At 44.4% G+C, this 23,682-nt stretch overlaps 1 protein-coding gene across 4 annotated transcripts in view; it reads left to right on the forward strand.

The window, feature by feature from the left end:
• ldah (lipid droplet associated hydrolase) overlaps positions 1 to 23,682 on the forward strand; it is a 414,051-nt gene that overhangs the window by 238,697 nt on the left and 151,672 nt on the right. The gene's annotated exons all lie outside the window — the stretch shown is intronic.

The following is a 23,682-nucleotide window of genomic DNA, read 5'->3' on the forward strand; positions in this document are numbered from 1 at the left end:
CGCTCTACTCGGAACTCCTTCACGGCAAACAAGCCAAAGGTGGGGAGAGGAAACGTTACAAGAACACCCTCAAAGCCTCCCTGATAAAGTGCAACAGCCCACTGACACCTGGGAGATCCTGGCCAAAGATCACCCTAAGTGAAGGAAGTGCATCCAGGAGGGCGCTGAGCACCTCGAGTCTCATCGCCGAGAGCATGCAGTAATTAAGCGTAGGCAGCGGAAAGAGCGTGCGGCAAACCAGTCCCACCCACCCTTTCCCTCAATGACTATCTGTCCCACCTGTGACAAAGACTGTGGTTCTCGTATTGGACTGTTCAGCCACCTAAGGACTCATTTTTAGAGTGGAAGCAAGTCTTCTTCGATTCCGAGGGACTGCCTATGATGATGATAAGAGTACTACCAATGAGTCACGGATGACGCCTAGTAATTGAAACAGAGTCAATGACAGCATTTAAAATAGGTTAGATAGGTGATTGAAGGAAGAGGGAGGATAAAGGGATATAGCAACAGGGCGAGCACGAGATTTGAACTACTCCTGTGGAGGATAAACACCAACATGAACTGGTTGGGCCGAATGGTCTGTTTCCATGTTGAAATTTTAATGTAATTCTATATATATCTAGCTCCTGCTCCAAAAAGTTGGATACTGCTGACACAGCCCTATATAATAATATTTTATAAAAGTATCTTTTATAACAATCTGATTTTCTTTAGTCAAAAGCATGTTATTTTTCTCCTGTAAATTGAAGTATGGTAACTGCAGGATTTATATCAGTATTACATTTAACAGCAAATGCAAACCAGGCTGATGTGAAATCTTTTTGCGTCTTGATGAGAGAACCAACAATGGATTTTGTCTTTTACAGGTACCCATGCATTGATTATACACTAATTGATTGTGCTTTGTTTGCATCACCCACATTAAACTGAAATTTCAGTTCAGCAGGCCTTTATACGTATTCTAAAAATTCCAATGTTGCTTAATTTTTCTCTCATAACTAGTTACTTTTCTGATTCACTTGCCTGTTGTTTTTGGCCCAATGTTGCTCGGAGATTGTATGTCATTAATTTTTTCAAGTATCCTGGGTGAACAGTTAACATCAGTGTAAACCCAGATTTGAATTAGTCATATTGGGCCCAAAGTTTGCTGTTAAAATAACGGCGAGGCTAATGGCACTCGCTGTTATTTATCCGCAAATGCTACAGCAACTTAAGGCAAGCGCAATTGCGCTATGGAACGTGGAAATTGAGCAGTTGCTGTTGGAGATGCGCCGCTCCGCCATTAGCTTCGCAGAAACAGCATCTCACTGCCTCGGTCACCATTGAAAACTTTGAGCAACATGAAGTTCCTGTACTTGCACGGTAGTTACAAAGTAAACTCGCCACAGAAAGATAAGTCAGGTTATTCCAAGTGTAAGTACCCTTTTAACAACGTGATGAGTATTAATTACTGCTAGTCAACCTTTCTGGCACTGAAATTATCTATTACAGTGTGGTGTCTCATTCCTTCATTTTTCTAATTGTTGGAGATTTTAAAAACATTTTTTTTTAAATAAATTTTTTTTACCATTTTTTTCTGTCTTTTTTTCTCTCTCTCAATCCAATCTTTCTTTCCATGTCTTTATTTCTCTTTCTGTATCTGATTTGACATTCTATTCACGCACTCTAAATTACACTTCCTTTTCCGTCTTTGCACTGTTATTTTCAGAATACTTCAATCTGATTGGTTAAGGAGATACACAGTTACTTTCCCTGTTCATGCAAATCCCAGATGTCTATAGAGGGCACCACGCCATTTTCATCTCGCACTTCCAACAATTTGCAAAATACCGTCAACATTAAACGGGCAAGGACAAGTCTAAGTAACAGCGGGTGCTGTTTGTTGGCATGCCACAACAATTTTTGGGTTGGCTTTCAGCCACAAGTTAAAGATTGACTACAAGCAAACATGTCCATTAGGTTCAATTTGGTATAAAATTAAATTCACTTTGCATATTTATAATGAGCAGGCAATCTAAAAGCAAAAAGTCACATTTGCACAGGAGCAGGACAGAAATGTAACTGCATATGCAAGTTCCTTTGTAAAGAATCCAATCCTTGATATTGGTGTCATTTGGACTGACCTGATTATAGATTGCCTTATGTACGTTAATTCTCTGGATCATGGCCATTGCAACAATCCAACATATTGCAAGTTGCCTTCAGTACAGTATACTGTCGTCTGCAGTACAATATCTGTGACACATTTAAACAGCAACATTTACATTGGCATGGTGCTTTTAACATAGCAGATCATCCCTTGGCACTTCATGAAAGTGACAGTGGGAAGAAGAATTGAGCACTCAGCAGGGATTGGGAGAGGAGCTGATTGAAGGCATAAATGAAGAGATATGTTTTGAGGAGACGTGGAGAGGTATAGCAAAATAAAGGAATTTCGGAAGAGAATTCCAAAATGTTGGGGAATGATGGTTAAAGGCTCTGCCATCAATGGTGGAGGTGGGTGGGGAGATAAATAATTGTGAGTTAAGATTGTGGAGGTTGTGAACTGGGATGTAAGGCTAGATGTTATTGCAAAGGTAGCATGGAGCAAGGCCATGGAAGGATTTGTAAATGAGAAGAGAATTTTGAAGTAAAAGCACAGGGGGGTAGGAAGCCAATGGAGGGTGGTGACTGAGATAGGGATGAAGATGAACAGGACTTAGTACAGGGATATGTTGTGAGCAGGAAAGTCCGAATGAGTTCGAGTTTGTGTAGAATGAAGCTTGGCCAGTGAGGAGAGCGTTGGAGAAGATGAGCCTTTCAGTGACGAACATGTGGATGAGAGTTTTGGTTATGGTGGAGGCAAAATAGGAATGGATGCAGTCAATAGTTGGAGGTAGGAAATAGCGGCCTTGGTGGAGAACTAGATGTGGAGTTTGAACTCAGCTGAGGCTTGAGCAGGATTCTGAGGTTGCACCTGCTGTGTCCACCCTGAGTGAGTAATTCATTTCTAACGATAGCTGCACACAATTGCTTCAATCTTTCCCATAATTCATTGGAGGAAGCCTTGGCTCATGTATAACTTGATATTGAACAGGCAACCATTGTGGAGTCAAGGGTGGCAGTAGAGAGAAAAAGCTGGGTGTTGTCATTATATAGATGGAAGCTGATCTGAAGCTTAAGGACACCAGAATGAAGTTATCCATTTCTAATAAACAGTTGTGCTTTGTTTACAGGCCAATTACAAGACTGTTGTTCTTTGTTCTCTGCAAACTATTTGATAAACACATTTCCTGGATTTAGACAAGGTGGCTAGTTTTGATTTGGCCATGCAGAGTTAACAATGTATGAGTCATTTTGAACCAGTAACAAGATTAATAGAAACTCATATAGAGATTGCAGTCTACCTATCTGCTGAAAGGTTTATGACCAGAGAACCCAGGGGTCAGATGAAAAGCACTGATGAGGTTTCTAAGTAACAAATTAGTAAACCATGTTTGGTTGTAAAAAGTTCTGACTCATAAAGGCAGGTCAATTGAGGTTTTTTGGCTGTGTGTATCTGTTTGTTGGGGCCGGGGTGGTAATTACAATTTGAGTTGGGGGGGCTTTTAAGATATGTCTGGATCTCCAGTCGTCAATAAATGCCTTGGTATTTTAAGCCCAGAACTAACTGCACGTTTCCTTAGAGAAAGGATTGTTTCAAATCATGGTTGCAATAATAACTTCCACTTAAAACTCCAATAATCTTGTAATGAAAAAATATTAAATAAGCGATAACATACCTTACATCATTTACTATCTAGTCAGTAGGTTGATGGGCTATTCACTACCTTTCATCCACATTTTTTCCTCTTAGTAACACAATATATTGACATGATATAGTAAATAATAACAATAGGAACAGTAACACTGACAGCCTGGAGATCATGGTTACACATAATCATATCGCTCCCAATGGATAGTTAAATACTGTAGAAAGAATTTAGATTGACGTGCTTCTACATATAGCCCATCATGCAGTGTTTATTGCCTGCCACTAGATGTCATCTGCACATTTTGCAATAATTATGCCGAAAACCTCGAGGACCAGCACAGCATCGCTGCATCAACCTTTTCTCCATTTTGGTTCTGACCATAAATCTAATATTGGACTCCAGATATTTGTGTATGGAAACTGAATGGACTCCAAGTTTCAGAATCCTGGACCTAATGGTGATTGAGCATGGGTGTACATCATTCTCAAAAGTTAATGGACTAATTAAAGAAAATGTTTTTAGAGGAACTAATTAAGTATGATGTAATAATCAAAAAGCAACCCTGTCAACTCTCTGGCATGTCTGCCTCCTGTTGTGGCAACCTCCACTGATACTAATGAGCAAATCATCTATTTTTCTTTCCTATGTGCAGCATTTGATTTCCGACCCCATATGCTCCCCATCACAATGGAGTAACATCACCTGGCTCCGCCCCACCTCAGCTTGTCTGATACGCCTTTATCACCTCCAGACTTGATTATTCCAATGCTCCCCTGGCCAGCTTCCCTTGTTCCACCCTTTGTAAACTTCAGCTCAAACAAAACTCTGTTGCCTGTATCCCATCCCTCACCAGGTCCAGCTCATGTATATCCTTGCTGACCTACAATTCCTCTGATTTAAAATTCTTATCCTCATGGTTTTTAATCCCTTTACATCCTTGCCCCTCCCTATTTTTGTAACCTCTTCCAGTCCTACATCCGACGTCACCCCATCCCCACCATGCTGAATTCTCCAGTCTTCTGACTGGCCTTTTGTGAATTTCCCCTTCCCCTTACCCATGATTGATGGCTGTATCTTTAGGTGTCTAGCTCTAAGCTCTGACATTCCCTCCCTAAACTCTTCTACCTCACCACCTCCCTCTCTCCCTCTCCTCCGTTAAGACCCTTCTTAAATCCCACCTCTTTGGCCAAGGATTTGATCACCCATCCTAATTAACTGCGTAGGCAGCTATTAACGAATATGATATAATTGGGATTACGGAGACATGGCTCCAGGGTGACCAAGGCTGGGAACTCAACATCCAGGGGTATTCAACATTCAGGAAGAATAGACAGAAAGGAAAAGGAGGTGGGCTAGCGTTGCTGGTTAAAGAGGAAATTAATGCAATAGTAAGGAAGGACAATAGCTTGGATGATGTGGAATCTGTATGGTTAGAGCTGCGGAATACTAACGGGCAGAAAACGCCAGTGGGAGTTGTGTACAGACTACCAAACCGTAGGAGTGAAGTTGGGGACAGCATCAAACAAGAAATTAGGGATGAATGCAATAAAGATACAGCAGTTATCATGGGCGACTTTAATTTACATATAGATTGGGCTAACCATAGCAATACGGTGGAAGAGGATTTCCTGAAGTGTATTAGGGATGGGTTTCTAGACCAACATGTTGAGGAACCAACTGGAGGGCTGGTCATCCTAGACTGGATGATGTGTAATGAGAAAGGACTAATTAGCAATCTTATTGTGCGAGGCCCCTTGGGGAAGAGTGACCATAATATGGTAGAATTCTTTATTAAGATGGAGAGTGACACAGAGACTAGGATCCTGAACTTAAGGAAACTTAACTTCGATGGTATGAGATGGGAATTGGCTAGAATAAACTGGCGAATGATACTTAAAGGGTTGACAGTGGATAGGCAATGGCAAACATTTAAAGATCACATGGATGAACTTCAACAATTGTACATCCCTGTCTGGAGTAAAAAATAAAACGGGGAAGGTGGCTCAACCACGGCTAACAAGGGAAATTAAGGATAGTGTTAAATCCAAGGAAGAGGCATATAAATTGGCCAGAAAAAGCAGCAAACCTGAGGACCGGGAGGAATTTAGAATTCAGCAGAGGAGGACAAAGGGTTTAATTTGGAGGGGGAAAATAGAGTATGAGAGGAAGCTTGCTGGGAACATAAAAACTGACTGCAAAAGCTTCCATAGATATGTGAAGAGAAAAAGATTAGTGAAGACAAACGTAGGTCCCTTGCAGTCAGAATCAGGTGAATTTATAATGGGGAACAAAGAAATGGCAGACCAATTGAACAAATACTTTGGTTCTGTCTTCACGAAGGAAGACACAAATAACCTTCCTGAAATACGAGGGGACCGAGGGTCTAGCGAGAAGGAGGAACTGAAGGAAATCCATATTAGTCAGGAAATTGTGTTGGGGAAACTGATGAGATTGAAGGCTGATAAATCCCTGGGGCCTGATAGTCTGCATCCCAGAGTACTTAAGGAAGTGGCCCTAGAAATAGTGGATGCATTGATGATCATTTTCCAACAGTCTATCGACTCTGGATCAGTTCCGATGGACTGGACGGTAGCTAATGTAATACCACTTTTTTTAAAAAGGAGGGAGAGAGAAAACAGGGAATTAGAGACCAGTTAGCCTGACATCAGTAGTGGGGAAAATGTTGGAATCAATTATTAAAGATGAAATAGTAGCGCATTTGGAAAGCAGTGACAGGATCGGTCCAAGTCAGCATGGATTTATGAAAGAGAAATCATGCCTGACAAATTTTCTAGAATTTTTTAACGATGTAACTAGGAGAACCAGTGGATGTGGTGTATTTTGGACGTTCAAAAGGCTTTTGACAAGGTTCTACACAAGCGATTGGTGTGCAAAATTAAAGCACCTGGTATTGGGGGTAATGTATTGACGTGGATAAAGAACTGGTTGCCAGACAGGAAGCAGAGAGTCGGGATAAATGGGTCCTTTTCAGAATGGCAAGTAGTGACTAGTGGGGTGCCACAGGGCTCAGTGCTGGGACCCCAGCTCTTTACAATATACATCAATGATTTGGATGAAGGAATTGAATGTAATATCTCCAAGTTTGCAGATGACACTAAACTGGGTGGTGGTGTGAGATGTGAGGAGGATGCTAAGAGGCTGCAGGGTGACTTGGACAGGTTAGGTGAGTGGGCAAATATATGGCAGATGCAGTATAATGTGGATAAATGTGAGGTCATCCACTTTGGTGGCTGAAACATGAAGGCAGAATATTATCTGAATGGCGGCAGATTAGGAAAAGGGGAGGTGCAACGAGATCTGGGTGTCATGGTACATCAGTCATTGAAAGTTGGCATGCAGGTACAGCAGGCGGTGAAGAAGGCAAATGGCATATTGGCCTTCATAGCTAGGGGATTTGAGTATAGGAGCAGGGAGGTCTTACTGCAGTTGTACAGGGCCTTGGTGAGACCTCACGTGGAATATTGTGTTCAGTTTTGGTCTCCTAATCAGAGGAAGGACGTTCTTGCTGTTGATGGAGTGCAGCGAAGGTTCACCAGACTGTTTCCTGGGATGGCAGGACTGACATATGAGGAGAGACTGGATCGACTGGGCTTGTATTCACTAGAGTTTAGAAGGATGAGAGAAGATCTCATAGAAACATATAAAATTCTGACGGGACTGGACAGGTTAGATGCAGGAAGAATGTTCCCGATGTTGGGGAAGTCCAGACCCAGGGGTCACAGTCTAAGGATAAGGGGTAATTTAGAATCGAGATGAGTAGAAACTTCTTCACTTAGAGAGTTGTGGGCATGTGGAATTCTCTACCAGAGTTGTTGATGCCAGTTCGTTAGATATATTCAAGAGGGAGTTAGATATGGCCCTTATGGCTAAAGGGATCAAGGGATATGGAGAGAAAGCAGGAAAGGGATGCTGAGGTGAATGATCAGCCATGATCTTATTGAATGGTGGCGCAGGCTCGAAGGGCCGAATGGCCTACTCATGCACCTATTTTCTATGTTTTTGTGTTTCTAATATCATCTTGGCTCAGCGTCAATTTGTGTCTGATTACACTACTGTGAATGGCCTTGGGATGTTTTTCTTTGTTAAAAGTGCTGTATAGATGCAGGTTGTTGTTCATACTTGAATGAATTAAATTTCATCAGCCAGCGTTCTGACTCCCCACACATCTTGTACAACTCATTCTGTAACTTCTAAGTTGCCTCTAGTTTGCTATCATCTGCAGATTTTACCACTTTGCATTGAGTTCTGGTCATTCATGTAAATTAGAAATACTGGTGGTCTCAAAACAAAGCATTGGGCCAGCGCATTCAGGAGTTCCCCCGACTCTGACATAACATCTCTAATGCGCACTCGTTTCCTACCCTTCAGACTGTTACTTATCCATTACAAGGTTAATTCTGAATCCCCACAGCTTTGAGTTTAATTAATAGCTTTTTGTATGAAACTTTATCGCAAGCCTTTTGGAAGTGTAGGCACACCAGATCATAGGACTTAGCACACTTACTTGGGTTGTCACTTCTTCAAAGTCAAGAGGTTGATCAGGCAGGAATTTTCCCTTTTGAATCCATGTTGACTGCTGTTAACTCGGTTATTGTTGTAAAGTTTTCTCCTGATTTCATTATTTTACATGGAATAGAAATAAGACTAATGTTTTATATCTGTTTTGTCACCCATTCTGGACACGACAATAGCCTGTTTCCAATATGCTGGAACAGTCTCATTATCCATTGATTCCCTCATAATAAATGTTAATACCTCACAGATATCCTCCTTTGTATCTCAACAACAACCTGCATTTATATAAGAACGTGCTTATTTGTACTGCAAAAATGGCCAACGTGCTCCCCCCTTTGTCTATGATTGGTCCCCTTGGAGGCCATACCCTGAAGTTTCACAGGAATGTGTAACTGGAACCGCCCATCCCAAGGTCTCACTGACTTTACAAATTGTAACTCAATCCACTTTGATTTCCTGATGCAACAGAGGACAAAATTCCCCAGAAGAGAGCAAGGGCCAGCCAAAGAGCCTCACCCTAATCCAAGTGCATCCCTCTCTCAGGCGATGTGCCTTACCCCAGTCCAAGTGCATGCCTACCCCAGCCGAAGTGCCTTATCCCAGTCCAAGTGCATGCCTACCCCAGCCGAAGTGCCTTACCCCAGTCCAAGTGCATGCCTCCCCCAGCCAAAGTGTTGTTAGGTATACAAGGACTCCATGAGGCTGAATACTGTGAGCTAAACTTAGTGTGACCTTAGTCTTCTTTATTATAACTCCAGAGTGCATAAACAACAAGGCAGCCAACCTTTAATACTTGCCCTGCACGTGTGTGCAGGTGACCATTAGGACTCTAATGGTCGCGCCCTCTGGTGGCAAGTATTACATAGTTACATACATAACATCACTCCCCACCCCCACCCCCAAAGTCTTTCGTACAAGTTATTTACAAGTTGAGGCGATCCGGAGCCCTTCGCTCCCTGGTTGATCGTCTAAGTTCAAACCCTGGTGTGTGTGAGTTGGTCGGACCATTGCTGCACTGCATCGCGGCTGGTCTGACCGGACTGTCAGGAACAGTGAGTTCATCCTCATGATTGACAGCGAGGTCGATTGCTGGTTGGGTGTGTGTTGGTGGATCGTCGATGGGTGATGTCCTCTTCAAGTCGTTCCTGATTGCCAGTAAATCACAATTTAGTCTGATCTAAATGTTTTCTGCATGTTTGGCTGTTTAACAGTTTGATTATAAACACCCTATTTCCTTCCTTGATCAAAACAGTGCCAGCCACCCTCTTGGGACCATGACCATAATTCAGGAGAAACACAGGGTCGTTAACATCAATGTCACGTGAAACAGCCACGTGATCGTGGTACATGTTCTGCCGGTGTCGCCGGGTTTCCAAGTGATCATTAAGATCCGGGTGGACTAGAGACAGTCTGGTTTTGAGGGCTCTCTTCATTAACAATTCTGCCGGGGAACCCTGGTAAGCGAGTGGGGTCACATCCGGTAACTGAGCAAAATGCGAGACAAGCAGGTCTGCAGGGAGCCGACCATCACGAGTTTCATGCTCTGCTTGATTGTTTGGACTGCCCACTCCGCTTAACCGTTAGACACGGGCTTAAACAGAGCAGACCTGACATGCTTGATGCCATTGCGGGTCATAAACTCGTTGAATTCCGAGCTGGTGAAACATGGCCCATTATCGCTGACAAGGATGTTGGGCAAGCCATGGGTGGTGACCATGGCCCGGAGGCTTTCAATGGTGGCTGTGGACATGCAGGATCACATGATTACGCATTCAATCTATTTGGAGTAAGTGTCCACTACTACTAAAAACATCTTTGCTAGAAAGGGGCCGGCAAAATCTACATGGATCCTGGACCACGGTTTGGAGGGCCTGGACCACGGTTTGGAGGGCCGTGACCACAGACTCAGTGGAGCCTCCCTTGGTGCATTGCTCAGTTGCGAGCAAGTGTTGCACTGATGCACGCATGACATCCAAGTCTGAGTCAATGCCGGGCCACCAAACATACGACCTGGCAATTGCCTTCATCATGACAATGCCTGAGTGGGTACTGTGCAGGTCGCATATAAACGTTTCCCTGCCTTTTTTTGGCAAAATCACGCGATTACCCCATAAGAGACAATCCTGCTGGATGGACATTTCATCTTTGCGTCGGTGAAACGGCTTAATTTCATCTTGCATTTCCCTGGGAATGGCCGACCAGTTCCCATTTAGGACGCAACTCTGTACTAATGATAGCACAGGATCCTGGCTGGTCCAGGTCCTGATCTGGCGTGCCGTGACGGGTGACCCCTCGCTCTCAAAAGCATCCATGACCGGTAGCAGGTCTGCGGGCTGCGCCATTTCAACCCCAGTGGTGGGTAATGGTAACCGGCTGAGAGCTACAGTTTTCAGTGCCTGGTCTGTGGCGGGTATCATAGTCATAAGCAGATAATGTTAGTACCCATCTTTGGACGCGGGACGAAGCATTGGTGTTTATACCTTTACTCTCTGAAAACAGCGAAATGAGCGGTTTGTGGTCAGTTTCAAGCTCAAACTGAAGTCCAGAAATGTATTGGTGCATTTTCTTAACCTCATATACACATGCTAACGCCTCTTTCTCGACCATACTTTCGGCTCTCTCAGCCTTAGGCAGACTTCTAGACGCGTATGCAACCAGTTGGAGGTTGCCCAAGACATTGGCTTGCTGTAACACACAGCCGATCCCATACAATGAGGTGCCACAAGCTAGCACTAAACGTTTACATGGGTCATAGTGTACAATAACTTATTTGAACATAGCAGGTTCCTCGCTTTCTCAAAAGCTGTGTCTTGATATTTGCCCCAAACCCAGTCATCACCCTTACGTAGCAACATGTGCAAAGGCTCTAACAACATGCTCAACCTGGGTAGAAAGTTATCGAAATAGTTGATGAGTCCCAGGAATGAACGCAGCTCCGTCACATGCTGTGGTCTGGGTACATTCTTGATGGCCTCTGTCTTTGAGTCCGTGGGCCTGATGCCGTCTGCTGCAATCTTTCTCCCCAAAAATTTGACTTCTGGCACCAGGAAAACACACTTGGAGCGTTTCAGCCTGAGTCCCACTCTGTCTAGGCGACAGAGAACCTCCTCCAGGTTGTGTAGGTGATCGATGGTGTCACGACCGGTGATCAGGCTGTCGTCTTGAAACACAACAGTGCACGGAACAGATTTCAGCAAACTCTCCATGTTTCTCTGGAAAATGGCTGCAGCCGAGCGAATCCCAGAAGGGCACCTGTGGTATATAAACAGCCCTTTGTGTGTGTTGATGCACGTCAGTCTTTTCGAAGATTCAGCCAGCTCCTGTGTCATGTAGGTGGAGGTTAGGTCCAACTTGGTGAACGACTTCCTCCCCGCTAAGGTGAGGAGAACCGCCCTGTGCTTGGCCACGTTAGTGTCTCCTTCCACTTGTTGGCCACGAAGTACTGGTCAAGACGCTTGACGAAGGCTTCCCAATCATCACTCTCTACGAATCTCTCTTATATTCCAACGGCAGCCATGGTTGCGTGAAAGTGCGTATTCTGTTACTCGTCGCCAATTGTTAGGTATACAAGAACTCCACGAGGCTGAGTACTGTGAGCTAAACTTAGTGTGACCTTAGTCTTCTTTATTACAACTCCAGAGTACCTAAACAACATGGCAGTCAATCTTTTATACTGGCCCTGCACGTGTGCAGGTGACCATTAGGACTCCAACAGTCATGCCCTCTGGTGGCAAGTATTACATAGTTACATACACAACAAGTGCCTTACTCCAGTCAAAGTACATCCCTCTCCCAGCCAAAGTGCCTTACCCCAGTCCAAGTGCACTCCTCTCCCAGCTGATGTGCCTTACCCCAGTCCAAATGCATCCCTCCCCCAACCAAAGTGCCTTATCACAGCACAAGTGCGTCCTCCCCCCCCCCCACCCCCCCGGCCACACCACCTTTGATTCTGCAGGCATTGTGTTCAGATTGTTAACAGGTTATTGGCATGAAGTGAATAGTGACAATGTCATGACTTCTGGATATCATCCACTCCAACGATGTCCCTTGTAGAGGGTTGGAAGAATGTGTTCCATCTCCGCACCCCGCCCCCCACCTGTGTCCCTCCCCCGCACCCGTGCCCCCCCGCCTCTCTCTTCCCCGCCCCCCCCGCAACCTCTCCTCACCACCCCCCCACAGTGTCTCTCTTTCACCCACCCCCACAGCCTCTCTCTCTCCCTGCCCCCCCCCCCCCACAGCCTCTCTCTCTTTTTCTCTCTCTCTCTCCCAGCAACTCTCTCCCCATCTCTGTCCCCCAGCCTCTCTCTCTCTCCCCCAGCCTCTCTCTCTCTCTCTCTCCCCCAGCGCCTCTCTCTCTCCCCCAGCGCCTCTCTCTCTCCCCCAGCCTCTCTCTCTCCCCCAGCCTCTCTCTCTCCCCCAGCCTCTCTCTCTCTCTCCCCCAGCCTCTCTCTCTCTCTCCCAGCCTCTCTCTCTCTCTCTCTCCCCCAGCGCCTCTCTCTCTCCCCCAGCGCCTCTCTCTCTCCCCCAGCCTCTCTCTCTCTCCCCCAGCCTCTCTCTCTCTCCCCCAGCCTCTCTCTCTCTCTCCCCCAGCCTCTCTCTCTCTCTCCCCCAGCCTCTCTCTCTCTCTCTCCCCCAGCCTCTCTCTCTCTCTCTCTCTCTCCCCCAGCCTCTCTCTCTCTCTCTCTCTCTCTCCCCCAGCCTCTCTCTCTCTCTCTCCCCCAACCTCTCTCTCTCTCTCTCCCCCAGCCTCTCTCTCTCTCCCCCAGCCTCTCTCTCTCTCTCTCCCCCAGCCTCTCTCTCTCTCCCCCCAGCCTCTCTCTCTCTCTCCCCCAGCCTCTCTCTCTTTCTTCCCCAGCCCCTCTCTCTCTCTCTACCCCAGCCCCTCTCTCTCTCTCTCTCTCTCTCTCTCTCTCTCTCTCCCCTAGCCCCTCTCTCTCTCTCTCTCTCTCTCTCCCCCAGCCCCTCTCTCTCTCTACCCCAGCCCCTCTCTCTCTCTCTACCCCAGCCCCTCTCTCTCTTTCTACCCCAGCCCCTCTCTCTGTCTCTCTACCCCAGCCCCTCTCTCTCTACCCTAGCCTCTCTCCCCCCCCAACCTCTCTTTCTCTCAGCCTCTCTTCCCACCCAGCCTCTCTCTCTCGCTCTCTCTCTCTCAGTCTCTCTTCCCCCCCCAGACTCTCTCTCTCTCTCTCCTCCCCAGCCTCTCTCTCTCTCTCTCTCCTCCCCAGCCCCTCTCTCTCTCTCTCTTTCCCCCCCTCCCCACAGCCCCTCTCTCTCCACCCCCAGCCCCTCTCTCCCCCCAGCCTCTCATAGAAACATAGAAACATAGAAAATAGGTGCAGGAGTAGGCCATTCGGCCCTTCGAGCCTGCACTGTCATTCAATGAGTTCATGGCTGAACATGAAACTTCAGTACCCCATTCCTGCTTTCTCACCATACCCTTTGATCCCCCTAGTAGTAAGGACTTCATCTGACTCCCTTTTGAATATATTTAGTGAATTGGCCTCAACAACTTTCTGTGGTAGAGAATTCCACAGGTTCACCACTCTCTGGGTGAAGAAATTCCTCCTCATCTCGGTCCTAAATGGCTTACCCCTTACCCTTAGACTGTGTCCCCTGGTTCTGGACTTCCCTAACCTTGGGAACATTCTTCCTGCATCTAACCTGTCGAACCCCGTCAGAATTTTAAATGATTCTATGAGGTCCCCTCTCATTCTTCTGAACTCCAGTGAATACAAGCCCAGTTGATCCAGTCTTTCTTGATAGGTCAGTCCCGCCATCCCGGGAATCAGTCTGGTGAACCTTTGCTGCACTCCCTCAATAGCAAGAATGTCCTTCCTCAGGTTAGGAGACCAAAACTGTACACAATACTCCAGGTGTGGCCTCACCAAGGCCCTGTACAACTGTAGCAACACCTCCCTGCCCCTGTACTCAAATCCCCTCGCTATGAAGGCCAACATGCCATTTGCTTTCTTAACCTCCTGCTGTACCTGCATGCCAACCTTCAATGACTGATGTACCATGACACCCAGGTCTCTTTGCACCTCCCCTTTTCCTAATCTGTCACCATTCAGATAATAGTCTGTCTCTCTGTTTTTACCACCAAAGTGGATAACCTCACATTTATCCACATTATACTTCATCTGCCATGCATTTGCCCACTCACCTAACCTATCCAAGTCACTCTGCAGCCTCATAGCATCCTCCTCGCAGCTCACACTGCCACCCAACTTAGTGTCATCCGCAAATTTGGAGATATTACATTTAATCCCCTCGTCTAAATCATTAATGTACAATGTAAACAGCTGGGGCCCCAGTACAGAACCTTGCGGTACCCCATTAGTCACTTCCTGCCATTCTGAAAAGTACCCATTTACTCCTACTCTTTGCTTCCTGTCTGACAACCAGTTCTCAATCCACGTCAGCACACTACCCCCAATCCCTTGTGCTTTAACTTTGCACATTAATCTCTTCTACCGTATATCCTCTACCGTAGGGATTTTTTTGTTTTGAAGCCATTTAGCCTATCTAAGACTTCCATCTCATTTATAATGAAACAATTGATTTTACAGGATATCTTTGGGGGTAACAAATTGCTCGTCTTCCTTTGTGAATAATTGGAGGAAGGAGTAATTTAGAATATTTACAATTTTAGCTTATCGTCAGTTTTGAGCAAATTTGTATATTTTATGGCTTTTACCTCTTCTCTGACTACTCTCTTGCTGTTGTGGTACTAAAACAGTGTTTGCTCATGCTTAGAGTCAGTTGCCATGCTTTTATCCAGTTCTATCTTAGTCCATTTGATCACCCCTTTAATGTATTTTGATTTTTGTTTGTGTTCATCACAGTGAGCCTATTTTCCTTTCAACCTGTAGGATTTGTCTCGGCAATGTTTCCTCTTTATCACACTTTTAATTTGTTTGTTAATCCATTCAGGGTCATATCTGATTTTATGGGCTTACTGGTTTTGGGAATGTATTCATAGAATCAGAGAATTATTACAACACAGAAGGAGGTCATTCAGCCCATCGTGTCCATGCCAGTCGAAAAAGAACTACCCAGCCAAATCCCACCTTCCAGCACTAGGTCCGTAGTCCTGTAGATTACGGCTCTTTCAGTGCACATCCAAATACTTTTTAAATGCGATGAGGGTTTCTGCCTCTACCACCCTTTCAGGCAGTGAGTTCCAGACTCCCACCACTCTCTGTGTGAAGAAATGTTCCCTCATCTCCTCTCTAATCCTTCTACCAACTACTTTAAATCAATGTCCTCGAGTTATTGACCTCTCTGCTAAGGGAAATAGATCCTTCCGATCCACTCTATCTTGGCCCCTCATAATTTTATACACCTCAATTAAATCTCCCCTCAGACTCATCTGTTCCAAGGAAAATAGCTCCAGCCTATTCAATTTTTTCTCATAGCTAAAGTTTTCCAGTCCTGGCAACATCCTCGTAAATCTCCTCTGCACCCTTTCTAGTGCATCATGCATGTTCAGCATTATACCTTTAAAGGTGCTCTACTTTACTTTTTGATAAAAGTGATCACATTTTGACATTGGCATTCTGAGCTGTATTGGCAGCCAGAATTTATCAGTTCAAAAGACATGAAAAATATGTTACACATTTCGTATCTGTCAACCTGAAAACCTAGAAAAAGTTGATCAACAGTTTCAAAAAAGCTGGCAGAGCCTCAAAAGAAAAGTGCTGATAACTCAAACAGCTCTGAATTTAGGCCTATGCTATGCAGTAGATTGTAGTGGGACAGAACCTTCCAGAAGAGCCAAGGGCCTAGGGGAAGCACGGGTCAGCCCACACTGCGATATGTGTGCGCACTTGGTCCGTGCAGTAGAGCAGGTCTCCAGTTGTCCTGGTTAACACTTGCCACTTGATAAAGGCCTAGCTCTGTCAAGCCCATGTGGTGGCTGGTGTGCAACAGTCACCATACGTTAAAAAAAATTCACACACAGGCATCTTCCACCCCTTCAATTGAAGTTCAGGACTGGAATATTGGGTCCTTCATTGAAGCATCTGTGAACTCATGTGGAAGCAAGTCATCCTCGTTTGAGGGACCGCCTGTGATGATGATGACTTTACTTTTACTGAAGCATTGTTGAGGAACCTTCTTCAGTCAACCTGCTTTACAGGTTCCATAATTTCTTTGAATTTGGCCTTAAGTATTTCTGACTTCCAGATTGTGTTCGACTTTATCATTCTGTGGTCACTGCTTGCAGAGGTGCTATTGCATTTTGTGTACATTTTCTGCATCTTTTATGAATAACAGAAAAGATGAGCACCTCCTCATGTGGCTTCCTTGACGCACTGGGTCAAGAAACAGTCATGCATTGCGTTAACCAACACCGACTCTAAATCCACTTTTCCAAATTTATATTAAATTGATTGAAGTCCCTCATTAAAGTAACTTTCATGTTCTCAAATATGCTTCAAAGATAAATTTTTCCTCCTTATACTGACCTGGTGGTCCATTTCATACCCCTAGTGTTGATGCGTGAGCCCAGTGTAACAAATTATAAAATGCCTTATCTGCCTTTAATCTTTTACATGCACTGATCGGAAAAATGAAAGGAAACTCGAGGAATGAGAGTTTATCCCGTTCATATTGATGGACTGTGCCATATATTGTAAGAGTCAGGATTTCCAGTACTTACATTTGAATTTTTGAATCCCTAATTGTCCCAGGAGACTGTGCTGGCTACTTTTGACAGCCATGAATTCTTTTTGAAAGGAATGTTTCTTGCTCCCCATAGATCCTAAGCCGCTTACAGCATTTTTCCAAAGCTGACACACCTCTGGAACTGCTTACTTGTTAGGGTAAAGTAATGCATTTTTGAATCCAAAGATATGGTCGTTAAGTATTTAAACAATCTCTATGAATTTTGAGTCTTAATCCACTCTAAAAAGACAAAAAACACTTGTTAATATCTACCCTTCCATTTGAATACACAGGTCTTCTATTTATTGTCTATAACCGTGACCAACAATGGAGTTTCAAGTACTCTGTAACTAACCAGCAACATAAAATAAGCCATTTTTTTTACTTTGAAAATCGAGATGTAAAACTTTAGGGATTTAAGGTTACTGGGTTGCAGGAACTAAATGTAGATGACTGCCCAGAAAGCATGTTTTTATTGTTGTGCTTCTGTCCCTCCCTTCCTCAACAAGAGAATTTCCAGTCCATCTCAGATTTTTCTACATTAAGCTGCTGATTCCTATGCAAATCATTGATGATACAGACTGTGTATCAATAATTGAAAGGAAGACGCAAATAAAAAAGGCATATCTGCAGCTAAAATAAGTTTATCCCTGTGGTTAAGTGAAAAGGTTATCGGCAGTCGTGTTGATAATAACTATGATTGCAATGGTCCCAGTGTAAGGAAGCCACTTTGTTTGGAATTCCGGAATCTGCTGCATACAATTAAGTGCAGAATGTATCAGAGAGAGTCAGGACTTGCGCCATTGTTTATTTTATCCCAACTCAAGGTCTTGTGTCTTAAATGGTGGCAATCAGGTGTAGCACTGAGTCATATGGCCTCTTGACAGGAATAGGTTAGATTGGTCAAACATTGGAATTCTGTTGATTTATTTGGCTTGTCCAGGTTCTTGTGTTGCTTTTCCACGTTTCTCAGAAGCAACAGTGTTGACAGCATATGACGAACCTTCAGAAAATATTATACGGTTTGTTCCTTTCAAGAGAAGCATACAAAAGAAAAGTAATCTTCATTAGGTTATATATGGTGACACCATCAATTAATCTCGCACTCCTTAGATGGCCATACGGAGAACAAATAAAGCAGACTGGGGGAAGGTTAAGGATGATTTCCAGCCCTGCTTTTTGAGCATCCCTTAATCAGGTTCCAATTGATAGCCTGAATGGTCTGTTTCAGCAATGATTCTATTTGATTTTTTTTCCCAATTATGAATCACCTACTCTAATCCCATTCCATTCTTCTGCTTGCTCCCCATACCCTTTAATATTTCTCTTTTTCAAACAACTATGTACTTCCCTTATAAAGACTTTGTGAGGTCTGCTTCATAATCTTGAAGACTCCCATCAGGCTATCGCTTAATCATCTTCGCTTTAGTGAAAAAAGCTCTCACGTCTCATAACTGCAATCTCTTATTTCTGGTAACAGCTGAATGCTACAGGAGAGGTGAGAGTTGCTGCCCTCAACATTCCTTTATTCCTCCTGACATAAAGGAAGATGGCTATAGTTGGCAGAGCCTCAGCACTCACTGCAGTCATTCCTCATGGTAGCATTCTCGGCCCAACCATCTTCTTCAATGACCTTACCACCAAGATCAGGTCTTGCTCCTGCTCCTGTTTCTTATAATGTCGGAATGGAGCTTTTTACTTACAATTCCACGTTGTTCAGCTCCATTCACAGCTCCTCCAATAATGAAGCAGCCTACACTAGAATGTTACTAGATGATGTACAGGCGTGGCTCACAAATATCAGGAAATGACCATCTCGAACAAGAGTAAGCCCAGCCATCTCCCTTTGAACTTCAGTGGCACCGCTATCGCCGAGCCCTCCGCTATCAATTTCTTGGCGGTCACCACTGACCAGAAGCTGAACAGGACTAGCCATATCAACATCGTGACAACAATAACAGGATAGAGACTGGGTGCTCTGCGATAAATGGCTCAACTTGCCTGGATGGGTGCAGTTGAAACAACACTCAAAGTTCTTCCTCATGCATAACCGAGCAGTTTGCCCTTGTCACTAGATTCATTATCCACCCCATCCATCATCAAACCACTGGTAGCAATGTGTATGATCCGCTTGCATTGCAGAATGTAACTTACTTCAACAGCACCTCCCTCCCCTGGGACCTCTACCACTGACAAAGACAAGAGCAGCAATCACCTCCAAGTTGCACTCCAAGTCACTCACCATCCTAACTTGGACATGTGTCACTGTACCTTTATCATTGCTGGGTAAATATCTAAGAATAACCTATTTAACACCATTATGAAAGTACCATAACAACAAGGACTGCAACCTTTTAAGGAAAGCGCCTGCTATCAGCTTCTTAGCGCAATTAGGAAAGGGCAATAAATGGGACCTAGCCAGTGTTAATCGCATCACAGGAACATATATAAAAAACATCCTTATTAATCTGTGCTGTATCTTTTCCATTACTTTTATATCCTTCTCTTACAAATTTCACAGGTCTCCATTAGATATTCTCTTAATGTTCTATGTCAGCAAATATGCCCATCTCCTATGATCTGGAGTGCACCTTTAATTTCCAATATCTTGCAACAATAGCATAACCCAGAGATTGTAATAAGTCTTACTCTAGTGTTGCATGTATTGCTTACTATGATCTTGCACATGCTGCCACATACATTTTCCTATTTCCATGGAAGGTGGGCTGAAAACCACACGAATTCGATGAGATTGATTATAAGCCAACGAACTGGTTTATTTTACATACAATACATGAATGAACAGCAGTCTTTCCGGTGAAATACATATATATATTTCCTACCAATGTTCCCTTTAAGTTTTTGGGGGGTGCATGGTCCCTTTAAGAGCCATGCACCCAAAAAAACTTGCATTTATATTGTGCCTTTAATGGACTAAAATGTCCCAAGGTGCTTCACAGGAGTATTTCAAGACAAAACATTTGACACCGAGCCACATAAGGAGAAATTAGGGCAGGTGACCAAAGCTTGGTCAAAGAGGTAGGTCTTAAAGCAGGGTAGAGCGATAAAGAGGTTTAGGGAGATAATTCTGGAGCTTAGGCCCTTGCCAAGAAAAGTCATGTGCACCAATGCTTGAGCGATTATGATCACGGATGCTCAAGAGGGCAGAATTCGAGGAACGCAGATATCTCGGGGATTGTGGGGCTGGAGGAGATTACAAAGATGGGGAGGGACAAGGGCATAGAGAATTTGAAAACAAGGAATTTACATTGCTTAACCAATGTAGGTCAGCGAGCACAGGGGTGATGGGTAAACAGGATTTGGTGCGAGTTAGGAGACGGGCAGCCGAGTTTTAGATGACCAAAAGTTTGCATAGCGTAGAACGTGGGAGGCCAGCCAGGTGTGCATTAGAATAGTTAAGTCTAGAGGTAACATAAGCATGGATGAGGGTTTCAGCAGGGATGAGCAGGGGCGCTGATGGGTAATGTTACGGATGTATAAATAGGTGGTCTTAGTTATGCCGCAGATATGTGGTCAGAAGCATATTTCAGGGTCAAATATGGCACCATGTTTGCGAACAGTGTGGTTCAGCCTCAGTAGATGTTAGGGCGAGGGATGGAGAGGGACCAGAGCTTGCGGCGGGTGGGGACCGAAAATAATGGCATTGGTCTTCCCAAAATTTAATGGGAGAAAATTTCTGCTCATCCAGTACTGGATGTCGGACAAGCAGTCTGACAGTTTAGAGACTGTGGAGTGGTCAAGAGAAATGGGAGCTGGATGGCGTCAGCGACATGTGTAAACTGACACTGTGTTTTCGGATGATGTCACCAAGGGACAGCATATAGATGACATATATTAACATAGTAAAATGTCCCAAGGTGCTTCACAGGCATGTCATAAAACAAAATTTTACATAAGGAAAATTTAGGGCAGATGACCTAAAGATTGGTCAAAGAGGTAAGGTTTAATGAACATCTTAAAGGAGAAAAGAAAGGTAGAGAGGCAGGTGGAGGGATTTAGGGAGGGAATTCCAGAGCTGGGGGCCTAGGCAGCAGAAGGCATGGCCACCAATGGTTGAGCGATTATAATCAGAGATGCTCAAAAGAGCAGAATTAGAGGAATGCAGACATCTCGTGGGGTTGTGGGGCTGGAGGAGATGACAGAGATAGGGAGGGGCGAGGCCAGGGAGCAATTTGAAAACAAGGATGAGAATTTTAAAATCGATGTATTGCTTAAGTGGGAGCCAATGTAGGTCAGTGAGCACAGGGGTGATGGGTGAACGGGACTTGTTGCAAGTTAGGACACTGGCAGCAGAGTTTTGGATGACCTCAAGTTTGTGGAGGGTAGAACATGGGAGGCCGGTCAGGAGTGTGTTGCAATAGTCAAGTCTAGAGGTAACAAAGGCATGGATGATGGTTCAGCAGCAGATGAGTTGAGGCAGTGGCGGAGACAGGCGATATTACGGAAGTGGAAATAGTTGGTCTTAGTTATGGTGCTGATGTGGACAGAAGCTCTTTTCAGGGTCAAATATGACACCAAGGTTGTGAAGTGTCTGGTTCAGCATTAGACAGATGCTAGGGAGAGGGATGGAGTCGGTGGCTAGGGAACGGAGTTTGTGACAAGATCCGAAGACAATGGCTTCGGTCTTCCCATATTTAATCGGAGGAACTTTCTGCTCATCCAGCACTGGATGTCGGACAAGCAGTCTGGCAAATTAGAGACAGTGGAGGGGTCGAGAGAAGTGATGAAGAGTTAGAGCTGGGTGTTATCAGAGTACATGTGGAAACTTACGCTGTGTTTTCGGTTGATGTCGACAAGGGGCAGCATGTAGATGAGAAATAGGAGGGAGCCAAGGATAGATCCTTGGGGGACACCAAAAGTAACGATGCGGGAGTGAGAAGAAAAGCCATTGAAGGTGATTCTCTGGCTACGATTCGATAGATAAGAATGAAACCGGATGAGTGTAGTCCCACCCAGCTGGGCGATGGTGGAGAGGCATTGGAGGAGGATGGAGTGGTCAGTCATGTCACAGGCTGCAGACAGGTCGAGAAGGACGAGGAGGGATAGTTTACCTTTATCTCAGTCACAAAGGATGTCATTTGTGACTTTGATGAGAGCCGTTTCAGTACTGTGGCAGATGCAGAAATCTGATTGGAGGGATTCAAACATGGAGTTGTGGGAAAGATGGGCACGGATTTGGGAGGCAGCAACACATTCAAAGGACTTTGGAGAGGAAAAGTTGGAGGTGGGGTGGTAGTTTGTAAGGACGGAGGGGTCAAGGGTTGTTTTTTTGAGGAGAGGGGTGATGACGGCAGATTTGGGGAGAGAGGGACAGTACCTGAGGAGAGAGAACCATTAACCGTGCCAGCAAACATGGGAGCCAGAAAATGAAGTTGGGTGATCAGTTTGTTGGGAATAGGGTCGAGGGAGCAGGAAGTGGGTCTCATGGACAGGATGAGTGCAGAGAGGTCATGAGAGGAGAAATATGTGAGTTCAGGGCTAGGGCGGGGTGGGGGGAGGCGGGGGCCTTCAAGGAAGTTTTGCTCGGGGAAGGAAGGGAAGTAGCAGAATTCTGCGAATTCTTAACATTTACCCTTATCATTCAACAAATTCTTAACATTTACCATATAATTCAGCCAACTTGAGATATTCTTTGAGAATTCTTTGATATATTCCCCAGTCCAACTGCTACTTTCACTCTTTTAACCCTTATGCCCGCATCAGAGAGACTATTGATATTATTCCACTTGCTGTGGAAAGTTTATACCTGACTCTTCTCCCTCTGTAAGATTGGGTACCAGAACTTGGTTCTAGCATGCCTGTCATTCTGCTATCTCTTGTAAGATAGCAACCTATCACACATGATGTCGCAATCAGTTAGCAGCATCGTAGACCAGCTTTTATCACTGTTCATAACTTGTGTGAATCCACTAATGGAGCTGCTAAATGCAAATTTATTAAACAGAACCACCGACAGCTGTTTACCAGTTCTTCCAGCAACTGCTCCTTTTGGCCACTTGCAAATATGTCTCTGTAACTTCTCTGTGTCCTCTTATCCGTCATAATAGTACAGTTGAGAAACTGTCCTTTATTAGCTCAGTTCCATGCTATATTTGATAGCTCTGATTTTATTTTGAATAGATTGTGAGTGCAGTGATTCCAGCTCCTTTTTTGCCACGGCTGAGAAACTGAGCCTTATATTTCTTACAAAAGGCAAAATACTGCAGATGCTGGAAATCTTAAAAAAAAAACAGCAAAAGCTGGAAATACTCAGCTGGTCAGGCAGCATCTGTGGAGAGAGAAACCGAGTCAACGTTTCAGGTCGATGACCTTTCATTTTTTATATTTCTTGTATACTTCATATCAGTCTCTGATGAATTGAAAGAAACAAGACTTTCATTACTTCATTAAGGGCCATGGAGGATATCTAGATGACATAGACAACAGACCAATGGCTCTACAGTCACAACATAGACATCAAATTCAACATGCATGACAGACACAAGAATGTTTTTCAAACTATCCAATTGTATTTTGTCCCATATCTTGCAGCTAATTGCTGTAATGAGCAACAGGTTCTGCGATAAATTTCTATGTTTTGTGATGTGAAAAAGGTGTTTTATACCATTATAACCTTGCATCACAGTTATAGTACAATCAATCAACAGTTGGAAAGCTTTCACCTGTGACAAGTCTGAAATGTACTGTAAACTTTCTGTTTGAGCAACCTGTCTGCAAATAGTTT

The sequence above is a fragment of the Pristiophorus japonicus genome, chromosome 7 (assembly GCF_044704955.1).
Source record: "Pristiophorus japonicus isolate sPriJap1 chromosome 7, sPriJap1.hap1, whole genome shotgun sequence".
Classification (NCBI taxonomy): Eukaryota; Metazoa; Chordata; class Chondrichthyes; family Pristiophoridae; genus Pristiophorus; species Pristiophorus japonicus.